The sequence below is a fragment of the Chiloscyllium plagiosum genome, unplaced genomic scaffold, assembly GCF_037043375.1.
Source record: "Chiloscyllium plagiosum isolate Xiang-an unplaced genomic scaffold, Cpla_swu_hap1 HiC_scaffold_22, whole genome shotgun sequence".
Lineage (NCBI taxonomy): Eukaryota > Metazoa > Chordata > Chondrichthyes > Orectolobiformes > Hemiscylliidae > Chiloscyllium > Chiloscyllium plagiosum.
In genome coordinates this window covers 65,820,113-65,835,854 of record NW_028270160.1, presented here as the reverse complement: position 1 = coordinate 65,835,854, position 15,742 = coordinate 65,820,113, and the positions used below count along the sequence as shown (strand labels likewise).

The following is a 15,742-nucleotide window of genomic DNA, read 5'->3' as shown; positions in this document are numbered from 1 at the left end:
GATATGGATTCCAGTGAGGCCTTTGATAAATTTCTACATGTAGGCTGCTCTGGAAGGATAGATCACATGGAATCCAAGCTGGCAAATTGGATATACAATTGGCTTGATGGAAGGAAGCAGAGGGTAATAGTGGAAGGATGTTTGTCGGACTGGAAGCATGTGACTCGTGGAGTGCCTCAGGGGTTGGTGTTGGGCCCGCTGCTGTTTGTTGTCCATATCAATGATTTGGATGAGAATGTACAAGGCATTGCAGATGACACTACAATAGGCTGTATCTGGGACAGTGAAGAAGGTTATCAGAAATTTCAGCAGGATCTTGATCAGTTGGGGAAGTGGGCTGAGAAATGGCAGATGGAGTTCAATATTGATAAGTATGAGGTCTTGCATTTTGAAAAGTCAAATCAAGGTAGGAGTTTCATGATGAACGGTAGGGCCTTAAGGAGTGTAATGAATAGAGGGACCTTAGAGTTCAAGTGCATGATTCTCTGAAAGTGAAGTCACAGGTAGACAGGGCAGGGAAGAAGACATTTCGCACACTGACCTTCATTAGTCAAAGTGTTGAGTATAGAAGTTGGGAAGTTATGTTGCAGTTGTACAGGACGTTGGTGAGGCCGCACTTGGAATATAGTATTCAGTTTTGTCATCTTGCTATAGGAAGGATGTTATTCAACTGGAAAGAGTGCAGAAGAAATTTACAAGGATGTTGCCTGGACTCAATGGCCTGAGTTATTGGGAGATGTTGAACAAACTAGGATTTTTTTTCTTTAGAGCATACGACAGTGACAGGGGATCCTTTAGAAGTGCATAAGATCATGAGGGTCATGGAGAGGGTGAATGCACTCAGTCTTTTTCCCTGATTCGGAGATGCTGATGTTGGACTGGGGTGTACAAAGTTAAATATCACACAACACCAGGTTGTCATCCAACAGGTTTATTTGGAATCTTTTTTCAAAGGTTGTGGAATTAAGAACTTGAGGGCATAGTTTAAGATAAGAGGGGAAAGAATAATTGGGAACCTGAGAGGCAACGTTTTTACACCTAAACATATGCATATGGAATGAGCTGCCAGAAGAAGTGGTTGAGGTGGGTACATTAACAACATTTAAAAGGCATTTGAACAAATACATGGATAGGAAAGGATTAGAAGGATATGGGCCAAGTGCAAGGAAATGGGGTTAGCGTGGATGGACATTTAGGTCGACATGAAGCAATTTGGGTCAAAGGGCCTGTCTCCAAACTATAGGACTCTATGACTATATAAAGATCCTGATTAAACACTGACTCACTTTGATCTCCCTGGAACAAACAAAGTATTCTCCAGTGAGATAAAGAGCAGAAAATCCAATGGTTGCCTAAGTTTCAAAACAGTCCAGTTCCAGATGCAGCCATCAATGCAATGGCGTGATTACAGTAGACAGAATTGTCATAAAAGTGTGTATGATCAAATCAGTAAATCAGCAGGCAGAATTTCAACAGTGATAATGAGTGAGCAATACCCTGGAATAAGGGACAGTTAATAAGATGGAAGTACCATTATTTGATGAACAGCCCAATGCAGAGAGGTGAGGAAGAAGAAGATAAGGTTGAAGAAATGATAAATCTGAGCAAATTAAAAGTATTTGATTTGATTTATTGTTGTCATATAACCTGATTACAGTGAAAAGTTTTGTTTTGTAAGCAATACTGGCAGATCATAACATACAAGCACATACAGATCACAGGGTGTTTAGACAAAGCAAGGTATATGCAAGGTTACAGCTGCACAGGAGATGCACAAAAGCAAGGTCGACATTAGACTTGAAATTAGAGAGGTCTATTCAGAAGTCTGATAACAGCAGGGACCTGTTGGTACATGTGTTTAAGCTTGTCTATCTTCTGCCTGATGGAAGAGAGTATTACGGGGGTAGGAGGGATCTTTAATGATGTTGGCAGCCTTTCCGTGGCAGTGAGACACGTAAATGGAGTCCATGGATGGGAGGTTGGCTTTCATTATGGTATGGGCTATGTACACAACTTTCTGTAGTTTCCTCCAGTCCTGGACAGAACCGTTGCCATACCAGATCACTATGCACCTGGACAGAATACTTTCTTTGGTGCATCTGTAAAGGTTGGTGAGGGTCCTTATGGACAGGTTGCATTTCCTAAGCCTCCGGGGGAACAAGAGGCACTATTGTGCCTTCTTGACTGTCACATCTACAAAAGGTCCAGGGCAGATTGTTGATTGTTGTCACTTTTAGGAACTTGACGCGCTCACCCCTCTCACCTCAGCTCCATTTATGTAGATAGGGACGTTTCCTCCTCCTTTCTTCATTAAGTCAATGATCAGTTCTTTTCTTTTGCTGACATTGTGAGAGAAATTGTTATAATTGCACCACACCACCAAGCACTCTATCTCCTTCCTGTATTCAGACTCATCATTGCTTGATTTACGTCTTACAGCGGTGGTGTCATCAGCGAACTTGTAGATGGCATTCCAATGAAATTTGGCCACTCAAGGGTGAGTGTACAGAGTGTACAGTAGGGGCTGAGAACACAAATTACTGGTTACATAGAGTTTTAACCCTGAGATTAATATCATACAGATGTATAGCAGACCCTGCAATCCAACTCGTTCATGCCGATCAGAAATCCTAATCTAATCCAGTCCTATCTGCCAGCACCCAGCCCCTATTCTTCCAAATCCTTCCTATTTATAAACCCATCTACGTGCCATTTAAATGCTGTAATTGTACTAGTCTCCACCACTTCCTCTGGCAGCTAATTACGTACACGCACCACCCTCTGTGTGAAAAAGTTGCCTTATAAATTTGTTCCCTCTCATCCTAAATCTATGTCCTCTCGGTCTGGACTCTCCAACCCCAGAGAAAACACGTTGTCTATTTATCCCATCTATGCCTCACATGATTTTATAAACCTCTATAAGGTCACCCCTCAGTCTGCAATGCTCCAGGGAAAACAGTCCCAGCCTATCCAGCTTCTCCCTGTAGCTCAAACCCTCCAACCCTGGCAACATCCTTGTAAATCTTTTCTGAACCCTTTCAAGTTTCACAACATCCTTCGATAGGAGGAAGACCAGAATTGCATGCAATATTCCAACAGTGGCCTAACCAATGTCCTGTACAGCTGCAACATGACCTCCCAATTCCTGTACTCAATATTCTGATCAATAAAGGAAAGCATACCAAACGCCTTCTTCACTATCCTATCTACATGCAACTCCTATCAGCTATGAACCTGCACTCCAAAGTGTCTTTGTTCAGCAACACCCCCTGGGACCTTACCGTTAAGTGTATAAGTCCTGCCCTGATTTGCCTTTCCAAACTGCAGCACCTCCCGTTTATCTGAATTAGATTCCCTACAGTGTGGAAACAGGCCCTTCAGGCCAACAAGTCCACACTGACCCTCCAAAGAGCAACTCACCCAGACCCATTCCCCTACATTTACTACCGTTGCAGGCAAAGCATTCCATACCCTTACTACTCTCTGAGTAAAGAAACTACCTCTGACATCTGTCTTATACCTATCTCCCCTCACTTTAAAGTTGTGTCCCCTCGTGTTTGCCGTTCCCATACTTGGGAAAAGACTCTTCTTAAAGGCTCTTCTTAAATTACAGATTTCCTGTCCACCCTATCTAACCCTCTGATTATCTTGTATGCCTCTATTAAGTCACCTCTCAACCTTCTTCTCTCTAACCAGAACAGCCTCAAGGCCCTCAGCCTTTCCTCCCTTTATTCCATGAGATCCAAACTTGCTAACCAGTCTCCCATGAGGAACCTTGTCAAACGCTTCACTGAAGTCCATACAGATCACGTCCATTGCTCTGCCCTCTCATCAATCCTCTTCATTATTTCTCAAAAAAACTCAATCAAGTGTATTAGACCTTTAACTCTTTTAACTATACAGGCTTCATTTGTGCTTGCATTTCATGGAATGTGCAAAAGATTGGTTAAAAATGTAATTCCAATTCACCACAAAGTGCTGATTAATTCAAGACTAAAGCATGTAAAAGTATGAAATGGAAACAGAAACTGAGTCAATGCAGAGTTAATGTTTCAGGCTCAATGGCCCTTCTACAGAAGAACTATTCTGAACCGTTTTGTTTCAGATTTCCTGCATCCATAGTTCATAGTTTTTATTTAGCATGTAGAAGCGTTATATGGAGTGGCACAGTGGCTCACACCAACAGGGACCTGGATTCAATTCCAGTTTGGCTGACTGTCTGTATAGAGTTTGCACATTCTGCCCGTGTCTGTGGGGGTTTCCTCCAGTGCTCTGGTTTTCTCCCACAGTCCAAAGATGTGCAGGTCAGGGTGGATTGGCCATGCTAAATTGCCCACAGTGTTCAGGGACGTGTAGGTAAGGGGCATTAGTCAGGGGAAATGTAGAGTAATAGGGTAGGGGAATGGGTCTGGGTGGGATACTCTTCAGTGGGTCGGTGTGGGCTTGTTGGGTCAAATGACCCGTTACCATACTGTAGGGATTCGGTGATTCGTGTTAATCTTGTGTCTAGTGAGATACCTATAATGATGAATGAACCTTCTATGAAAAACATACAGATGAAACTGGAAGTGGAACATGTTGAAGCAATGTTCCCTGGGAAGTTAGTAAATCTGTCATTTATCTAGTCAAGGGCATTGTTGATTCCTTTTAACAAAACCTGATATTTCCCAACGGAGTATTAGGCAGCAATTATTGACATTGGGTAATAAGAATCAGAGTAGGGAAAATAGCAAATTGCTTTAAAGTTACATACAAGCTTCCCAATTCCCAACAGTTTAAAATGCTGCCAAACAAGGGGTGGATTGGACTTCCCAGGCTTTAGGAAATATCAGTTAAGTTCCCTATTAAGTTACATAGCTGATTGGGTCTTGTCTGATCCACAATCAATCTGGTTGGACATCGAGGCTTCTCAAGTAAAATACCCACTTATTAACCTTTTATTCTCAGACAAGAGGAAAATCATTACAGATCACTGTAAAAACCCTATAATACTAAATACAATCAAGGCTTGGAATATAATGCGGCAAAATGAGGGCAATTCACATAAAACATTCCCCCTATGCACCGATAGTGGGAGCATGGGGATTCCAAACCGGGGTTAACAGATGCCACTTTTAAACTCTGGAGATCCAGGGGTATCTCATGTCTAGGGGATCTATTTAAAAATGGGGTCCTGATGTCTTTCGAACAGCTGCGTCAGAAATTTGGATTACCCAATGGAGACCTCTTTCGATACTTCCAAATTCGAGATTATATACAGAAGAAGACTACGTTATTAGATAGTCTTTATAAATCCGATAGAGAATGTAGTGTCCTACGACCAGTGGGGGTATCTTCCGTCAGTACTATTTATCATTTACTACATCATGAAGTATCGGGAGATATGGATAATCTGCTTAAAACATGGGATCAGGATTTAGGACTAGAAATCTCTACAGAAACGTGGAATGATATTTGGGAAAATGCTAGAAGAATTACTATTTGTAACAGAACCCAGGCTATCCAGCTGAAGATAGTTCATAGGGCCCACATAGCGCCGGTTCGATTGGCAAAATTTAAGGCAGGAGCATCTCCAATGTGTCCTAAATGTAAAATAGAGGTGAGCACTCTTGTACATTGCTTATGGACCTGTCATAAGATCCGTAGATATTGGACTAAAGTAGCAAGTACCCTGACAGAAATTTTAGGAACGGAAATTAAAGTGGACCCTGTTTCTCTCCTCTTGGGCTTTTCGAACTTTCCCTCCCTGGACACGTACGGGAAGAGACTATTTTCTATTCTTTCTTTCTGTGCAAGGAAAAATATTTTGGTGAACTGGGCGGCTGAGGGCCCCCCTGGACTTTCAAATTGGCACAGACTAATTATGGAATGTATTCCCCTTGACTTCCTTACAAATATGGTGCACCAAAAGACCGAATTATTTTATAAAATATGGCAGCCCTTTTTGAATTACATAAATACAGATATTTCGGCTATCCTAACAAGGGCTTTTATTTAATTGAGATTACAAACCTGGCTGGTCCGGGGCCCCTCGGGGGAGGAATCCCGCACGAATACGGGTTTTATTATATCTGATGCTAACACATCCCGAGCATGTAAGAGACTTAAATATACACTCTGGTTAGTTGTAGGTTAGATTAGTAGATAGTTGAGTTTTGTTTGTTTTTTTTCTTTTTTTCGGTTTTTTTTTGTTTTGTTTTTTTTTGTTAAATTTTGGCTATTGTATATTTGAGCTAATTGTATATCAATGTTTATATCTGAGAGTTTTGTTTATTTTTGTAAACTTGTAAAAATGTTAAATTTCTAATAAAAATATCTATAAAAAAATGCTGCCAAAAATCCAGGTATGATTGATGAAGGGAATATGAATGTCAGAAGAGATAGGAGAGAACTATGACGTTTGTAAAAGTATCAGAGGGCACCGTCATGTCCTTCTGTTGCCATGTGACTTTTAACACAGTTAAGAGTGTGTTACCATAGATAGTTACCATGGATTTACATTTTCCACATCTGTCATCCTACATTTCAAAAATCTGGCACCAGGCTTCATTTTTGTGCAATAATATTTAATAAGAACAATGGTTTATTACTGTCAAAGTCATGGAGAAATGGCTGCGAACCAGATGTGGGAAATCAGAACAATTTCTGATTGATCACGAAGGAAAGTTTGCCAATGATCGGTTCAGCTTCATGTGTGAAAATGTGAATATCCTGGTGATGAATGACATAACTAAAAACTTTTTTAGCAACAGATTCTATAAATCTGGCATTGATGGAAATACTATAACATTTGAGTTCATCCAAAGATCAATCACATTTTAGATCAACCAACTGTCCCAGTATAAACCATTCACCCAAGTAATTCGGCTTGGATATTACAGTTCCCAATGATGAGCATTGAGATAAAATCCCCAGCTGCCTCCTGTACTGTGATGATCTTCCTACTTAAAAGGTAAACACAGTTAGTTCCATCTTTTCTGCACATTTGAAAGCTTTCTTAAGAAGTGATCTTTTACCAAGGCCAAGATCACATTCAAGAGACAGGAATTATTATCACACAGAATCACAGAGGAGAAGGAGGCCATTCAGCCCATCATGTCTGTGCAGTCTCTGTTATCTAGCCCGGCTCTATTCTAAACGAAAGGGATGTAGGGCATGGCAAGGCTCAGAAGAGAAAACTAACAATGATATTTTGGTCTTTTATGATATTTTAGTGCTGATCAATAATTCTAATCAAACTGCTAGGGTTCATTTTCTCCAATAAATTGGAATTCCAAATTCACAAATTCTGAGCATCTGATAGAAGTGATCAGTGTATCTCAGGAGTCAATTGGGTGAAGGTTCTGAGTAGGTCAAGATCTGTTGGTGATAACGTGATTGAATGTGATGTATAGGGCAGGCTTATCACATCTAAAGTCAAAAAATGTGGTGATGGAAAAACACAGCCAGTCAGGCAGCATCAGCGGCTGTGCATTTCCATTACCACACTTTTTGACTCTGATCTACAGCATCTGCAGTCCTCACTTTCTCCTTATCACATCTAAAGGCTAATTCATCGCGTGAGTACATAGGTGACCATTATTCCTGAGGGAATGGAGGCATCAGCATGTTTGGGACTGGCCTGTTTAAATGTTGATTAAATGTTCAGGGTGATGGAGAAGAAGCAAGATTGAAACTCAGGCAGTTTGGAATGAAGAAGATATTGGTGTAGTGTAACATAGTACGCAGTAATCTCGAGTCCCAGGCTCTGGGAGCATAGATTCAAACCCTGTTCCCACAGCTGGTGGAATTTCAATTCAATTCATTTAAATAAACCTGGATTTTAAAATTTGTCTCAATAACAGTGACGATGATAACCACCATCAATTGTTGTCACAAATGTCCTTTAAGGAAGGAAACCTCCCATTCTTACCCTGGTCTAGTCTATGCAGGATACCACAGCAAAGTAGCAAACTTTTAATTGCCTACACGGGGCCATTAAGGATGGGTAATAATTGTATGACTTGCCACCAACACCCACACCCCATGGAAGAATAAACCATAAAATATTTAAAAAAACAAAATACAAGCATTGATAGAAGGGCAAGAATCCACTCTGGTGTCTGAAAACAGTCACAAGGCAAATAGAGATGCTACCATAGAGGACCATATCACCCATGCTCTTCCAGCTCACACAATCATTGGTCAGTCAGGGTCACTGACACACACCTTGAAGCAAATGTGTGCTGACACAAGTGTGTTTCCTGGGCTATGCTATTTTTTCAGGCTGCACTCTCCCGTGCTCCCAATATCTTAACAACTGCACACTCCTCTCAAAAGTTTCAAATTTGGACAATGTTGAGTATTGAGTGTCATCAATTATTCATCTACAGTTACTTTATTGGAATAGTTGGGGAAATTGTGTGCACTTCGAGATGGTTCATGGCTCCTTTGCTGTGAATCTGAATCCATGTTCACTCATTCCTCTGATTCACCTTGCCCTCCCCAATCTCCTCTCCTTCACCTTGCCCTCCCCAATCTCCTCTCCCTCACCTTTCCCTCCCCAATCTCCTCTCCCTCAACCTGCCCTCCCCAATCTCTTTTCTCTCAACCTGCCCTCCCCAGTCTCCTCTCTGCAATTCTACAAGACTGCTGTCTTTAATTAGTCGTGTATTTCAGCCATGTTCAGCCATATTTTTTGCTTGAGCCTAACATGTTTAGGTATAATGGTCACTGCTGACCGTCTCCCAACCACTTACTTGCTTACAGTCTGTCTCAACATCAGAATTCGCTCTTCCCTCTGCTCTGTTCCATGTCCCTTCTTCTTCTGAGCTCACATTGATCATTAATTCTGCATCACGTTTTCCACTCACTGTCCTCAAATACCTCTGTCTCCCCTCACATCATAAGATCGTAAGAGAAAGAAATAGGCTATTCGGTCCCTTGAGCCATTTGAAAAGATCGTGGCAGATCTGATTGTTGCCTCACCTTCTCTTTCCTGTCTGCTACCGCAACACCCCGACTCGCGCCCCCTACACCTCCCACACACCCACCACACACCGCCCAACCCCACTCCACACACCCCCACATACCCTCCACACCACAACCCCACCCGCCACACCAACCTCATCCCCATATTTCCAACACCCCATACCCCCCCCACTGCCCCAAGCCCCCACAGCCCCACAACCCCACACCTCCAACACCACCCCCCACATACCCTCCACACCACAACCCCACCCACCACACCAACCTCATCTCCATAGCCCAATCCCCCAACCCCACCCCCACCTCCCCATAACACCCACACGCTAACCCTACCCCCACATACCCTCCACATCACAATCCCACCCACCACACCAATCTCACCCCCATAACCCCATCCCAATCCCACCCCAAACACCCCTACAGCCCCCAACACCCCACATCCCACACCTCCACAACACCCACACCCCCAACCCAACCCCCACCCCCACATACCCTCCACACTACAATTCCACCCACTACACCAACCTCACCCCCATACCCCAACCACCCAATCCCACCCTCCCACACCCCCACACTTCACACCCCCACAACACCCACACCCCAACCCTACATACCCTTCTCACCACAATCCCACTCGCCACACCAACCTCACCCTCATAACCCCTTTACCCAATCCCACCTCAAACACCCCCACAGCCCCCAACCACCCCACACCCCATACCCCCACAACCCTCAAGTCCCCAACCCCACCCCACACATCCCCAACCACACTACCCACACCCCCCACACATCCCCAACCACTCCCACAGCCCCCACACACCCCCAAAACACCCACCACACCCCACCACTGACTCCAACCCTCGGGCAAAGGTTAATTATAACCCTTTATTTGGTCTTTTGTGCAGACGGGACTCATGTTTATTTTTATAAGTGCATTCATGCATGCAACTCAAATCTTCATCAGAAGAACAAAGGTTTGATACTACTCTTACAGATAAGAAGCTACCAATTCATTCTGTCTTCAAGTAATACCTTCCAATTAAATCCTTGTATACGTTTCAATTATTATCTCTGCACATAACTCTCATTCCAATAGTCCACATGACTATATTATCCAAACATGTTCAAACTCAGACACATATATTATCCAATCATAGTCCAACTAGAACATGTGATTATGTCATCCAATCATACTACACATTCATATCTCAAACTTGTATCACATACTTGTTGTTACAGGAAACCTATATTGCTGATTAATCTCCCTATCAGTCCATCCTACTGCTTACGCTATCTATTTTCCTTGTTACCTTGACTCCCTTATCAAACACAAGATCTGTTTTACTCAGCCTTGAACATCCCCAATGACCCATCCTGCCCTGCTCTCTGAGGAAGAAATTTCCAACAAATAATGGCTCTCTGAAAGAACAAGTTCATCCTCAATCATTCATCTTTACTAGGAGACCCCCTTATTCTGATAATGTGCCTCCAATTTCTAGACCTCAGCACAAGGGAAACATCCGCTGTCAGACCCCTTTATATTTCAATAGGTTAAGACCATAAGACCATAAGACATAGGAGCGGAAGTAAGGCCATTTGGCCCATCGAGTCAACTCCACCATTCAATCATGGCTGATGGGCATTTCAACTCCACTTACCCTTAATTCCTTGTGACATCAAGAATTTATCAATTTATGCCTTGAAGACACTTAGCGTCCCAGCCTCCACTGCACTCTGTGGCAATGAATTCCACAGGCCCACCACTAATTCCACAGGCCCACCACTTGGTGAACCTGGAGGTTCACCTCCAGGAATTGATCTAGTCATCCTTCTCTGAACTGCTTCTAATGTTACATAGGGAGATCCAAACAGAACGCAATGCTCCAAATGCAGGGTGATTAGGATCAATAATACTCCTTTCTGATTGGAGCACCCCATGGACAGGATATAATGATTGCTCCCATGGAATCTAGGAATTTACAAATTGTTCAGATTTATGGTATCAATGTACCAAGGAGGTTCAGACAGAAATGGGCCAATGCCAGGATTTTCTCAGGATTCATTCAAACTGATACAGCCCAACATCACAGTGAATCCCATTCCAGAAAGCAGATGAAGTCAAAGCTTGGATTCTATAACTGGGAGGTGAAGGGTGGCTGTAACTGCAAGCTGAGTGAGTGGGTTGGAATTCGATGGAAAATGTTGAGCAAGACAGAGAGATGGAAAAAAATAATGATTACCAGGGTGACATGGTGACTCAGTGGTTGGCACTGCTGCCTCACAGTGCCAGATAGTTGGGTTTGATTCCACCTTTGGGTGACTGTCTGTGAGGAGTTTGCACATTCTCGCCAGGTCTGCGTGAGTTTTCTCCAGGTGCCCAAGTTTCCTTCCACAGTCCTAATATGTGCAGTTTGGATGGATTGAATATGCTAAATTGCCCAAAGTGACCGGGGATGTGTAGGCTAGGTGGATTAGTCACGCAGAATGCGGGGTTGCAGGGATGGGATAGATCTGGGTGGGAGGCTCTTTGGATGGTCACGGTGGACTTGATGGGTTAAATGGCCTGCTTCCATACTGGAAGGATTCTATGATTCTATGATTAATTTATGTGATGAGGGTAGTGCTGGCTGGACCATTTATTGTCCATCCCTAAATACTTGGTGAAAGACATTATGAGCTGTCTTTTTGAACCACTGCAGTCCCTGTGCTTAAGGAACAGCTACAACACCATTAGGGAGGAAATTTCAGGAATTTGACCCAGTGATATATTTCCGAGCCAGGATGGTGGGTGGCTTGGAGGGGAACCTGAGGGTGGTGGTGCTCCCATGAATCTGCTGCCCTTGTTCTTCTTTAATAGAAATGACTGTGGATTTGGGAAGTGCTGCCTGAGGATCTTTGGTGAATTTCTCCATTGCATCTTGTCGATAACTAAAAATCACACAACACCAGGTTATAGTCCAACACCAGGTTATAGTCCAACAGGTTTATTTGGAAGCATTGGCTTTCAGAGCGCTGCTCCTTCATCAGGTGATTGTGGAGAATCGCTCCAAAAGCTAGTACTTCAAAATAAACCTGTTGGACTATAACCTGGTGTTGTGTGATTTTGAACTTTTTACACCCCAGTCCAACACCGGCATCTCCAAATCTTGTAGATAGTACACACTGCTGCTACTGAGCATCGGTGAGGGAGTGGATGCTTGTGGATGTAGTGTCAATCAAAGTGAGCTGCTTTGTTCAATGGTGTCAAGCTTCTTGAGTGTTGTTGGAGCTACACTTATCCAGACAAATGGGGAGTATTCCATCACACTCTGACTTGTGCCTTGTCGATGGAGGACAGACTTTGGGGAGTTCAGGAGGTGAGTTACTGGCTGCAGTATTCCTCAGCTCTGACATACTCTTGTAGCCACTATGTTTATGTGGAAGTCCAGTTGAGTTACTGGTCAGTGATAACTCCAAGGATGTTGATAGTGGAGGATTCAGTAATGGTAACACATTTGAATGTCAAGGGGTGGTTATTAGATTGCATCATATTGGAGATAGTCACTGTCAGACATTTGAGTGGTATGAATGTTATTTGTCATGTGTCAAACCTAGCCTGGATATTGTCCAGATTCTGTTGCATTTGAATATGACTGTATTTGAGGAGTTGTAAACAGTGCTGAACATTGTGCAATCATCAGCAAACATATCCACTTCTGACCTTATGATGAAGGGAAGGTCAGTGATAAATCAGTTGAAGATGGTTGGGCCTAGGACATCATCCTGAACAACTCTTGCAGAGATGTCCTGGAGCTGAGATGATTGACCTCCAACAACCACAAACATCTTCCTATATGCACGTATGACTCCAACCAGCGGAGACTTTCCTCTCAATACCCATTGATACTAGTTTTGCTAGGGCTCCTTGATGCCACATTCGGTCAAATGTAGCCTTGATGTCAAGGGCTGTCACTCTCACCGCATCTCTGTAATTCAGCTTTTGTCCATGTTTGAACCAGGTCAGGAACTGAGTGACCCCGGCAGAACCCAAACTGGGCATGGGTGAGCAGGTTATTGCTGAGCAGATGCTGCTTGATAGCACTGTTGATGACATGTTCCACCACTTAACTGATGATCGAGAATAGACTGATGGAGTGGTAATTGGCCAGGTTGGACTTTCCTGCTTTTTTTGTACATGACATATTTGGGCGATTTCCACATTGTCGGATTATTGCAAATGTTGTAGCTGTACTGGAACAGCTGTGCTAGGGGAGCAGCAAGTCCTGGAGCACAAGTCTTCAGTAATATTGTCAGAGTGTTATCAGGGCCTTTGAAGTATCCAGTGGCTCCAATCATTCCTTGATATCATGTGGAGTGAATCAAATTAGCTGAAGACTGATGCTGGGGACCACTGGAGGGGGCCAAGATGGATCATCCACTTAGCACTTTTGCCTGAAAATTTTACAAATGTTTCAGCCTTACCTTTTGTACTGGTGTGCTGGGCTCTTCCATCATTGAGGATGGGGTTATTTATGAAGTTTAATCACAGGATATAGGTGAACGCACAAGCATATTCACCTTCCCTGACCTGCTCCGTCCATTAAACTGCATCCTCCTGTATGTTCCCATGGCCTGTGTACCAGGTGGGAGCTACTCAACTCCATAGCTCCCTCTAACCAACCTTCTTGGTCAGTGCCTCAGGCTTCTTCCCCCATATCTGGGGAAGCTCTGTCCCTCCTGCTCCTGTCCACAGCCCACTGACACCCTCACTCAACCTAGACACTGGCTTGGCCTCCTGTCTCACCCAATATCGCATTTTTGCACAATCCCTTTAAATAAAACTGTGTGTCACATGCACATTGACTGATTTGAAGATTTTTGCTGTTCATACAACAAGTTCGCACAGCTCCTCTCCCCAGTAATTCTTTGACAATTTTTATCAACAAATTGTATACTGGAGATCGAGGAAAGGGATATTTGACACAGCGTCAAAAATCATTCAGAGGTGGAGAATCTTTTACCCATCTAGAGTAGGGAGGCTGGATAAGCTAATACTGTGTGCAAGGAAGTAAAAAACAGAGAGCGAGAGAGAGAGAGATAGAGAGAGGGAGATCCACAATCATTCCTGACAAGTCAAAAGGACCACATCAGTGAATTGTGTGGGCAAGGGCCTTCCTGGATTTTCCTTGCACCCATGACATCAATGTTCATTTGTCTGGCAGCATCTGTTTATTTGCATGTGTAATGAGGGTGTTATAAGGGGTTTGCATGTTAACTTGTAAGTTGTATGTTGAAGGTTCATTATTATTAACTTGTAGCTGGAACCTATTTGTTTGAGATGAACAGTAATCCTTGTTAAGTACAGAATTTTTGTCTGGGCATTCTGTCAACCTGCGTCTAATTTGGGCAACTTTCTATACTTCTAGAAAATAATTTAATTTTTGTGACAATAATTGGACTTAATTTCCAGCGTGCCACTAGCCCTTCTCAGGACTCGCCTACTCCTGTGGCTACCTACACTCTGTATCTAGGAAGTGGGCTCAACTGCAGCCCAAGCCTAACCTCCAGAGCAAAAAGCTAAGATTCAGGACTATTTTAATGAGGCGGGTCTGATGGGCTGGGAATTGTCCTCTCACCCTGTTGAACCAGGGATGGGGGTGGGGGGGGGACCTCAGGCAGAGTGCCATACTGCTCCATCTCACAAGGGTACATTGGTTTGGGAATGCGATTATGACTGATATCACTTCACAATTGTCAGAATAATATAATTTAGAATTCCTTGACTAGAGAAGGTTAATCCCACATGGGGTGAGGTGGGCTTTGGTCAGAATAAAATATAACCAAAAGTTGACAAGAAGAATTGTAAAGGAACCATTTTTGATATTTAAGAGGTATCACATCCTGCCAGATCCCATCCCAGCTATTCACCATCATGACTTGGAAATAGATCACCTGTTTCTTCAGTGTCATTGGGTCAAAGTCTTAGAATTCCTTCCCTAACATTGTGGGTCTCCCTACAACATATGCACGGCAGTGGTTCAAGAAAGCAGCTCAGCACCACCTTCTCAAAGGCAGCCAGGGATGGACAATGAATGTGCCAGCAACATTCACTTGCCATGAATGAATAAAACAAGAGATGCTTCAGCTGCACGCTGGTTACATTCTGACAAGGATGAAATGTAGAGGAGTCAAAATCAGGGTTCTCTGGATGATAAAGAGATTGAGATTATGATACAATTGAAAAAGGATGTATGATGTAGATTCTTCAAGTGGGAAGTAGGACATGGAAGTGAAAAAGAACTAAGGCTGATTAAGAGAGAACATAGAACATAGAACATAGAACATAGAACAATACAGCGCAGTACAGGTCCTTTGGCCCTCGATGTTGCGCCGATCCAAGCCCACCTAACCTATACTAACCCACTATCCTCCATATACCTATCCAATGCCCGCTTAAATGCCCATAAAGAGGGAGAGTCCACCACTGCTACTGGCAGGGCATTCCATGAACTTACAACTCGCTGAGTGAAGAACCTACCCTTAACTTCAGTCCTATATCTACCCCCCCTTAATTTAAAGCTATGCCCCCTAGTAATACCCGACTCCATACGCGGGAAAAGGTTCACACTGTCAACCCTATCTAACCCCCTAATCATCTTGTACACCTCAATCAAGTCACCCCTAAACCTTCTTTTCTCTAATGAAAACAGCCCTAAGTGTCTCAGTCTTTCCTCATACAATCTTCCTTCCATACCAGGCAACATCCTGGTAAACCTCCTCTGCACCCGTTCCAGTG

The 15,742-nt window shown here is 43.3% G+C and overlaps 1 long non-coding RNA gene across 1 annotated transcript in view; it reads right to left on the bottom strand.

The window, feature by feature from the left end:
• Window positions 1-1,646: 1,646 nt before the first annotated feature.
• The window catches only part of LOC148146022 (uncharacterized), a 30,916-nt gene continuing 16,820 nt past the window's right edge, over window positions 1,647-15,742 (bottom strand). The window contains exon 3 of the long non-coding RNA XR_015761021.1: window positions 1,647-2,524. This is a non-coding gene — a long non-coding RNA (uncharacterized LOC148146022). The remainder of the gene's footprint in view (window positions 2,525-15,742) is intronic.